At 36.6% G+C, this 9,839-nt stretch overlaps 1 long non-coding RNA gene across 1 annotated transcript; it reads right to left on the bottom strand.

The window, feature by feature from the left end:
* Positions 1–1,853: 1,853 nt before the first annotated feature.
* On the bottom strand, positions 1,854–9,060 carry LOC103879342. Its single transcript, XR_002518435.2, has 4 exons — positions 6,995–9,060; positions 6,255–6,277; positions 4,545–4,615; positions 1,854–2,157 (listed from the first exon to the last, which is right to left on the bottom strand). It is a non-coding gene; the product is annotated as an uncharacterized LOC103879342 (long non-coding RNA).
* Between the last annotated feature and the right edge of the window lie 779 nt (positions 9,061–9,839).

Below are 9,839 nucleotides of genomic sequence, written 5' to 3'. Positions count from 1 at the left end.
TGGAAATGGTAAAATTATCTCCAGTCCAATCAACTGGCATCTGCCATTCACGGTGTGAATAATACCACACTTAAAACTTGATAGAACAACCCATCTCATGTAGACTTTGAAACGTCACCACTTGGAAATTGCATCTCAAGAAACCAGAATCAAATATGACACATCGACCTAAAGTGAGGAGGGTCAATAGCCCATTAGCAGTTCCCCAGAGAGTTTGTGTTATAAGTGACCTTCCCTTTCTGCTGCCACTCTCATCCAACTGCATCAAAGCTGCTTGGGGAAGAGACAAACTAATCACTTGCATATACTAAACTTGCTGCAGGCCATTGTATGATAAATTGTCCAATTTCACTAAGCAAGGTAGCTTTGAAAAAGAAAGAAAATTCAGTCTCACAGAATATAACATCATTGTGTGGTCAGGTCTTCAGCTGTAATGCAGGACTAAAAATATCTACATTTTCTGTCAACTTCTCTCATCTTGCTGGGTGTGTGTGTGGTGCATAGAGGGTGTCACTATTATAAAACAGTCACCAGAGGAGTCTCCTTGGCTAGAAGAACTTGATTTTTTAAAAAATATGTCACCTCATTGATTTGAAGGTTGCATTTTTATAATTTTGTTCTTGTAAGAAACTAAAGCATGAAGTATGAACCCTAAGAGTCAGGTCAATTTGGAGTACACTTACATGACGAATCAACTTGACAGCCTCTGAAACAACTTTCAATGGCTTTAAAAATATGAATAATAATTTGAGTTATAGCAGTTTGGGTATTGAGAATGATGATGATATCATAAATTCTACTGCCTGATTTAAGGATTAGGTAGCTTGGGGGAATTTTGTTTTGCTGCAAAACACTTATGTTTAACTGTTGTTGCTAATCTTGTCCCAACATTTCTAGGCAGTAATGTTAGGAATACCAATTTTTCTGTTGGCCAATTCCGGGCAGGTGGTAGGTGGGACGTTAAGTGGGGTTAAAAAATGGGTGGCCATATCTATTGTCTCCACAAATTGTTCTTGGTCCTTGTTTACTGCACTGTTCTATCTCAAATGTTAGTTTCTTTCATTTATGGAGTGCCAAAGGGTATGCCTCACAAAACTGGTTACACAGCAAGAAAATAGATGCTACTCCAAAAATGATAAGTTATCATTTAAAATTACTAATAAGTTTAATTGTTTAAATTTATTTAAACAATAAAATAGGTGCTTTTCTCAGCGCTTTAATTACTAATGTGCATTGTGGCTAACCAAAAGAGATAGAAAATCGGTGGCATTTACCAACCTTATTTGTCCAACTATTTACTTTAATCTAGGGGAATTTTGTGGGAGTGATGTTCTATGGAGCATACTTGGTCAAACATTTAAATTGCTCAATTTCAAATGAAAGCAGTCCTTAAAAATGATCTGCAATACCTACCATTTGAATCTACTATAAAAGAGAACCATAATAGAGATGGCAGCAATATAGAAAAATAAAAATTCAATGTGAACTGACACTATGAATAGTTTTGAAAAACTCTCAGACTAGCGTACAGAAATTCAAGGGAGAACAGAGGTTAACTGCCTCCACCTGCGCTCTTGCAGGTTGCCTGGTCAGTTTTCAAGGGTGATGAGCGATTAAGAGATGCTCCCACATTGTGAAAATTGTGAGGAGCATGAAGGTCTTAGAAGTTTTATTCTCCTGTGACAAAGCAGCTTTGGGAATTGTGACTTGCCTTGGAAGGGCAGTTCACTAGGGAAGAAATGTGGCCACGGAGGCATCCATCTGCTTAGATGGCATGTTACCCTGCAGGAGAGCACAGACCTCTTCTCTCTGGGGCATGCTTAACAAGACTCCCTTTCCCTCCAGAACCAGATACATCCATTACCAATCAGAATTCTCATTAAAGTGGTTTATCTTGGTATAGGAAACATGCCTATAAATTGTACTTCTTTATCATTTGTAGATTAACCTGAATAACTTGAAAAGCCATGTAATTAAAATGCTTAATAGAACAATAGAACCTATTTTATTCATTTATTTAAATATTTATAATTTCATTTATTTTTGAAACCTCTATTAACAATTACTGTATCAGCTGTCTTCTAAGCCTTGACTCCTTTCTTTCCACATTGTCTCTTCCTAGACTTTCCCTGATTTTCCTGCTCCTGCTTCCAGCTCCTGAAACATAGCATCAATGGATTTGTAACAATTGTATCTAATATCGTCACATGAACAAGAATGCAAATAAACCTCCAACCAAAAAAAAAAAAAAAAAAAGAATGAATAGAACTTCATTCAAGGCAATGAATGAATGAACTTGTAGATCTTCTTTGCCCCCAATTTAAGAGTCTGTCTATATAATCTGCCACTTCAAAACATCTAATGTTTTTAAAGCCAGAAGCATTTTGTGTATTCATCATTTCTCACCAAATATAAGAACTGCCACAGAAATGCCTAGCTTTTAAAATTCTATAGCAGAATTAAACAATCTCAAGACTAAGCAGAAAATCAGAATGCCGAAGCTAGAAGAAGAAAAATGAATGTAGCTTAGTTTGTTTCTGCTGACAAGCCAATCTGTAGTTCTCTCTTTAGGTCAGTGTTCCTACGAAGCTGGAGGCTTCCAGCGGTTGCACTGGAATCTCCATACTCAGTCGCTGAACTGTTGCAGAGCTGAGCACCCCCGCCTTGTTTAAATCATGAGGGAAATCTCAGCTGTCCTTCTCTTTGAACAACTGAGGTGGCTTATGGGTCATCATGGCGAATGGCCAATAAACCAAAGCCAATACCTCGTCATTCCATGACAGAGGGCAATGAAGCCAGGTTGTGGGGATGATTGCCTAAGGTTGCAGAATCACAATTTGTCTTCAGGTCCCTGACATCTAGATTAATAGTTATGTTCAGGCTTCTTTGTGATGGTGCCTCTCAAAACTCTGTAGAAGGTACTAATCCTGCTGATTTTCAGAAGACAGTTCTTGCTATCTCTATTCAAAATACCTGACCTAAGGATCTTAACATGCTTCATGAAGAAATTGCCTCAAAATGTTTAGAATATGGGTGATGAGAGGAAGCATGGAGAAGTTGTCTCTTGCCTTATAACAGAGGAGCTGGGAATAGTGCCCAAGCCTGAAAAAGAAAGATCTCCACTGCAGCAGGGCTTGCTAAGGCTTGCAAAGGTCTTAGGGAGGTGAACGATGTTTCAGGAACAACAGTTATTTCCAAAGGCAACTTCCTTAAGAAGTACAGCTTTTTGACAACTCTTTCTGATAAAGCCATCTTCGATTTAGAGACTACCACCCAAGTTCCAGATGGTCTAGATTAAGCTTGGGATATCAGTTTAAGAAGAAGAAACTAGTCAAGAATAAAGAATTTTTCTGAAGGAAAAAAAAAACCTTACTAGCTAAATTTAGAATGTTCATTATATGTTGGTAATTTTTAAATAATTTCTCTTTGATGCCATTCTGCTAATGTTCTTGGTGTCTAGAAAGAAAACAAGCACAATTTTATTAGATCCAATATGTGAGTAGTTTTGGCCACTTTGACACCTAAAAAATTCTCATCATTATTATAATTATTATTTAGAGATGGCAACTTATTTTAATATGATTGCTTTCTACCATTCTGTGAAGAAACCTCTGGAGCCATGATCCTTTTGAGCAGAAGAAAATGAGGTCTGATGAGCTCAGTGATTTATCCTTAGAATCAAAATTGAGTCCTTGACTGGGCTGGGATAAACCGCAGGTTCTTACTCACATGAAGTATTTATACTTTTTAAAGATTTTAAATAAAATTTTTTGCTTCTCTCCACAATATTCATTAGTTCTAATCATATTATGGTCCCTATGTAGCTATTTTAAAGTGAAATTAAAAGGCAGCCCAGCTTTGGAGGGTAAGAGTTATTGAAAGAGGTGTCTGGAGAGCCATTTAAAATTTTCAAGTAAAAAAAGAGAGAGTGTGTGTGTATGTGTGTGAGAGTGAGCTGTTCTTTTCCTTTTAAAAATTAAGAAATCAAATATAGAAATAGTCTAATTTACATTAATGGTCTGCAATCCATGAGACAATTTTTAACCATTTTAAAGTGAAAGGCTAGTGATTATGTGGGTGAGTAGATGGCGATAATAACCATAAATCTTTGAAAAGATGTGCTAGGTAATAGTATATAAAAATGAGATTGGTTGGGTTTCTGGCCTGTGTGAGAACTTTCTTTTACTTTTCTTTTCTTTCTTTCTTTTTTTTTTTTTTGAGATGGAGTTTTGCTCTTGTTGCCCAGGCTGGAGAGTGCAATGGCACAGTCTCAGCTCACTGCAACCTCTGCCTCCAGGGTTCAAATGATTCTCCTGCCTTAGCCTCCCAAGTAGCTGGGATTACAGTCACTTGCCGCCATGCCTGGCTAATTTTTGTATTTTTAGTAGAGTTGGGGTTTCACCATGTTAGCCAAGCTGGTCTCGAACTCCTGACCACAGGTGATCTGCTCACCTCGGACTCCCAAAGTGTTGGGATTACAGGTGTGAGCCACCATAAGGAAAATCTAAGCCATTATTCTGAGCCCTTGAGAGGTTGAAACTTACTATTTCTTCTTGTCCTTATACTTGAAGGGTTAGTCTTTTCCTTTCTGGCATCTTCTCCACCGCTATGGACACTGTGTAGGATACAGTTAGGTCTGCAAGTGAGTACTGGCTCTTCTTAACCCCCCTCTCAGGGAGAGTAGGGCTAAGAGCAGTTCAGAAAGTGGGAATACTGGCTGTGAAAATAAAATCCCTGCAGAATGGCAGCTAGCCCAGGTGGACTCCAAGGAATTCCCCACTGGTGTTGCTGGGAATCAGCATTCTTTCCTCCTAACTTGTATCATGAAAGCACGGTATGTGTCGACTGCTGAAATTGTATTCTCCTTACTGCTACGCCCAGTCCCTCTTAGAGAAATAAACATTATTGCTTCATAGTGGGGTGGGTGTGGATAAGGGACTGAGGATGGAGGGTGAAGACACGAAAGAGGGAGGTGAAAGGCAGATTTGTCTGAACCTATCAATGAGATGAATGAACCTCAGCTCATATGCAAAGGGAAGATGAGTGTCCACCAGATGGTTCTACTAGGAAACAGAGGCAGTCATGACATGCGCAAACTGCCCAGATGTGCAAATTGAACCGGAGACTTGTTTGAAAATAGAGTCTACTTGCCCTGTTTCCCAGTTCTAGGCTCCACATCATCACTGGGAAAGAACATATCATGGAAATCCACATGTAAAGCATAGTCAGAAACAAACTGTGCATTTATGTGGGTATGATTTTAAACATACTCAGTGATACTCTCAAATATGTCATGAACACACTTTTAAAGAATTCTCCTTTACCACTTAAAACATGTAAGTGCAATGAAAAGTATGCTTGACTGCACTGCAATAAATAGTATGTTTCTTAACAATTTTAATATCTCAACTATACCCCCAAGTCTCTTAAGATAAATAGTTAATGGTAATTCTTTGTAAATGTTATACTTTAAGGGAATTCTATCGCATGAATTCGGTTTTATATGACAGGCCAATACTATGAAAAGAATTTCAAAATTTAACCTTATTTTTAGAGACAAAAATGGATTTTTAAAAAATGCCTGTGGAGAATTGGCTCTAGCAATGCCATTATGTGTTATACATATTAGAGAAGGGGGCATGGCATGGACTCAGAGAGTTTTAGAGGAAATTAGAATGCTACAAATGATTCCCTTTCTTGAACCCTAAAAAATTCTACTTTGATTTAGCACTGGTGGAATTGTTAATAAAAACTTCTTTGCACATGGTGTATAAACAGCACAGCCCAGCCTGTATCAACTTTATGCTCCAATAAACAAGACAATAATGACAAATTATCAAAGCAGGCCTCAGATGTGACCCTCAATTGGGAGAGCAGCAATTTAATGAAGACAAAAGCTAGGTGAAAGCTGCTAATATCATTTACTGATAAACAGATTTTCTCGAGAGGCTCCTAGCTGAATCCCCCAAGGACCCATAAACCTGCATAATTCCATTTAAAATATTGTGCAATTCACTAAATTAGTCTTTGAACATCCTTACTATCCAATTACGAAGCCCCAGCATGGACAGAATAATGAAATTTTTCAAACTGTGGAATGCATGTGGTCTTAACAAACTTATGACAAACACCAAAATTAGCTTTCAATTTTGAGGCCAATGTAGCTCCCTTTAATACCTCAAGTCAGAGAGTGGCAACAATAAAACACTATTGCAAGGCTAAGCAGAACAGAAGAAAAATAAATCTTGACTTACTCAGAATTCTGAACACGGTCTACCTTCAGGAAAAAAAAAAATCATATGAAGTTGAATGATGTTTTGCATTTGCAAGCTATTTCGTCGCTTAAAATCTAGTAAAAGCTTTACTGAATAAAGGGGACAAAATACCTCCTGGACAGTTCTATCTTCCAGGCAGGCAGAAAAAGGCGAGAGTTTGAGGAAGTGAAATTTATTTCTGTTCAAGCATTGCAAGCTGCATTATTAAAGTCATTTGTCATGGTTTGAATATTTCTGCCTGATTCACCATTAAATTGGCCTTCTAATTACCAACTTTGTCATGAAAAGTGGTCTGGCTGTTTCATTCACCAGAAAACTTTAATTCTTTAATCATCACTTGCTGCATGAAAATAAAATAAGAATTAAAAAAAGAAAAGCCCAGAAAACAACAAACCATATATTTTATCCTAAAATCTTAAAAGAAATGATGTCATCAAAATTATGCTTAAATTATCACATAGCTACCCATTTAAAAGATGGTGATAAGTAGTTAGAAAGTTAGTTCTTTCATCTTTGTAAAGAAACTTTGCCAACATAAACTCATCATCTGGTTATGTAACTCAGTTTGCTGTTTGACCACATAACCTCATGTGATGGTTTCAAAACCAACACATACCAACTATAATCATAGTGTGCCAGGTGAGTTATTTCTCCTCCTCACATTTTCTAGGTTCTTGGCTTTTTGGTTGCTATATTTAACTCTATCAACAGGGAAGTACCTGGAATCCATGGCTTCTCTCAGCAGCCCGGCGAGGTCATCAAGTTAACTGCTTGTTCACCCTGTAAGGGAGGCGGGGGTAGGGAAGTGTGGCGACAATCACAGTATCTTTCATTTTATATTAATTACTGCTCGGTTGTGATATTACAACATGCACTAATATTTTAAACTATGCAGCATAGTTTCTTTCAATGTTGGGGGAAAGAAGATGAACCTATCAACATGACTCCAGTAAAGGCTTAGTAATATAACCATATTTGGGAAATGTTGATATATATCAAAACAGATTGGCAAAAAAATGTAAAACACCAAATTGTGAGAAATTGTAGATAGAGAAACTAAAACATAGAGGGTTTTGTAAATTTCCCAGAGGTCACGCAGCTAATAAGAGGCATAATCATAATTTGAATCACTGTCAACCAGACCTTCTGGAGTTCATGAATGGAACCATCTATCTCCCTGGGTGTATGGAAAGCACTTAACACAGTGGCTGGGATGGGTGCATACCTCAGATCTCTGAATGAGCTAATTTTTATGTTTAGGCTATCTTTAAAAAGAAATAAATGCTTTAGACATTTTCCTTTTTAGACTCCAAATAAAGGGATCAATATTTTAGCTACTGCAAAGGCAACTGGCAATAAAACCAAAGAACTTAAAAGTTACATCATTGGGATTGACATATTAGCATCTTATGATCACCCTCAAATTATGTATTATGAGAGGAATCTTTGGATAAGCATTTTCTGTTGACCTATATGAGAAGCAAAAATGAGTAGAATATCTGAATAAAGTTTATGAATGTTGAAAACATATTTTTATATATTTTTGTCTTATTTCATTACTAACTTTACTTGAAGGAAACTTGCATCTGCTAGTGAGAGGTTTACTCCCAGCATAATTATCTTGTAGTTACAAGATAATCATGCATATTTTCTAATTCATTTCCCAGAATTTATATAAATTGAGTCATTGGTTTCATGTTTTTTCACATTGAACCAAAATGAGGAAATCTGATTAAGAATCTTGAACATCATAAAATACGAGATTAGTATACACCTTTTAGAAATAAGTAGGACACTTTTGAGAATGAAAGGAGTGCTACTAACAATTACGTCCAAACACTAGTGCTAAACCAAGACTGTTCAAATAAACCGAGACATCTTTTCACTCTAACATTAGAGTATTTATATTCTATATTTATATTCTCTCTTGATTTATTTCCTACTTTTTCTGAATTATATAACCTGCAGTGGGTTCCAAAAAAAATGTGATGGTAGGTAACATTTTTGGAGTCCTAATATGTTTAAATATATATTTATTCTACTCTCAGACTCAATTGAGAATACTAATAATATAAAATGTAGGGTTTATGGTCATTTTGCCTTCGAATTTTGGAAGCAATTTTTCCTCTTCTAGTTTCCAGTGTTGCTTTTGGGAAATTCAATGCCATTCTAATTCTTTATTCTCTATATGCAATCTATTGTTTTGTCTTAGGTTCTTTTCTTATCCCATTTTTTTCTTTCCTTTCTTTCTTTCTTTGACGTATTTAAGATATTGTGTTTATCTTCAATGTTCTGAAAATTCATGATAATGTGCCTTGATAGTGCATTGGTTTGGTCTCTCTTTTTTATTAACTGGCCTGGGTACTTGAAATATTCTTATAACCAGGAGACAAATGTCTTTCAGTTCTCAATGTTTTTCCTCTTTTATTTCTTTGGTAATTTCATTTGCTCTATTTCCCTTATTCTCTCTAGACCTTCTATTAATAAAATGTTGTGTCTTCTCAATTGACTAATTTTAAAAATTTGTACACTTTCCATTTCTTTGTGTGTTTTTTTTTATATACTTTGAAGACTTTTTCTTACCTTTATCAACCTTTCTGTCAAATTGTCATTTTTGCTTTTCTTTTTCTTAATTTATAATAGCTCTTTGTGGTTCTCTGATAGTTTCTTTTCACAGCACCCTGTTCTTGTTTTATGAACACAATATCTGTTCTTGACTCTCCAAAGATATTTTTGATTCTTCTGTTCTCTGTATTGTCTTTCTGCTCTGAATTCTTTTCTTGTATTATTGTTTTATAATATTTTCACAATGGAAGCTTCAACCCAATGCCCTATGATCCCTTGTTGCTTGTTAAGGTTTATGAATGAGGCATTAAAAGCTGATTGGAGGCTCCAAATGTGTGGATGGGACTTGTGCACGGAAGGGCTTGACTGTGGGCTCAACAGGAAGCAAGATGACCCTTTCACTGGAAGATCGCTAAAAGACCAGTTCCTCCACAGAAGACTCCTTCAGCTTTCTGCTGGTTGGTGGGAGTATTCTATAAGCCTGCTTTCTCTTAAAGGAATTATTCTGTTATCAGCTCCATACCCCAATCCTGACCGCCTTTGTTTCTGTTGTACCTGAATCTGGGAATACTCTGCCCAATTTCTCCCAAAAAAATAAAATTCTAGTCTCCTTGGGAGATTCAATGACCATACATACAATTTTAGCCCAAGCATGTCTTCTTGGCTTTGTACCCATCAGATGCCTGATGTTTCCAACTGCAGAACCTCTTAGGGGTTTATTGGACAATGTAGCTCATCTGTGTTGCTGCCCCACCTGTGCCAGCAGGTATGTTCTACTTCTACTCTGCTCTACCCTACTCTACTTCCACTCTGGTAAGTCTGTTACCCCGTGGGTTAAATCCATCACCCTCCATCTACTTCCTATCTTAAAAAAATTTGATAAAATCTCTCTTCACATTTTTATAATTTCAATATCAGTGGGTAATATGCTCTAAAAATCAGGTCTTGCTCTGATTACTAAATTCAATGAACAAACAATGCAAATGGATTGGATATCTG

Source organism: Papio anubis, chromosome 15, assembly GCF_008728515.1.
Source record: "Papio anubis isolate 15944 chromosome 15, Panubis1.0, whole genome shotgun sequence".
Classification (NCBI taxonomy): Eukaryota; Metazoa; Chordata; class Mammalia; order Primates; family Cercopithecidae; genus Papio; species Papio anubis.
Note: the sequence above shows the minus strand (reverse complement) of the source record. Positions and strands in the feature narration are given on the sequence as shown.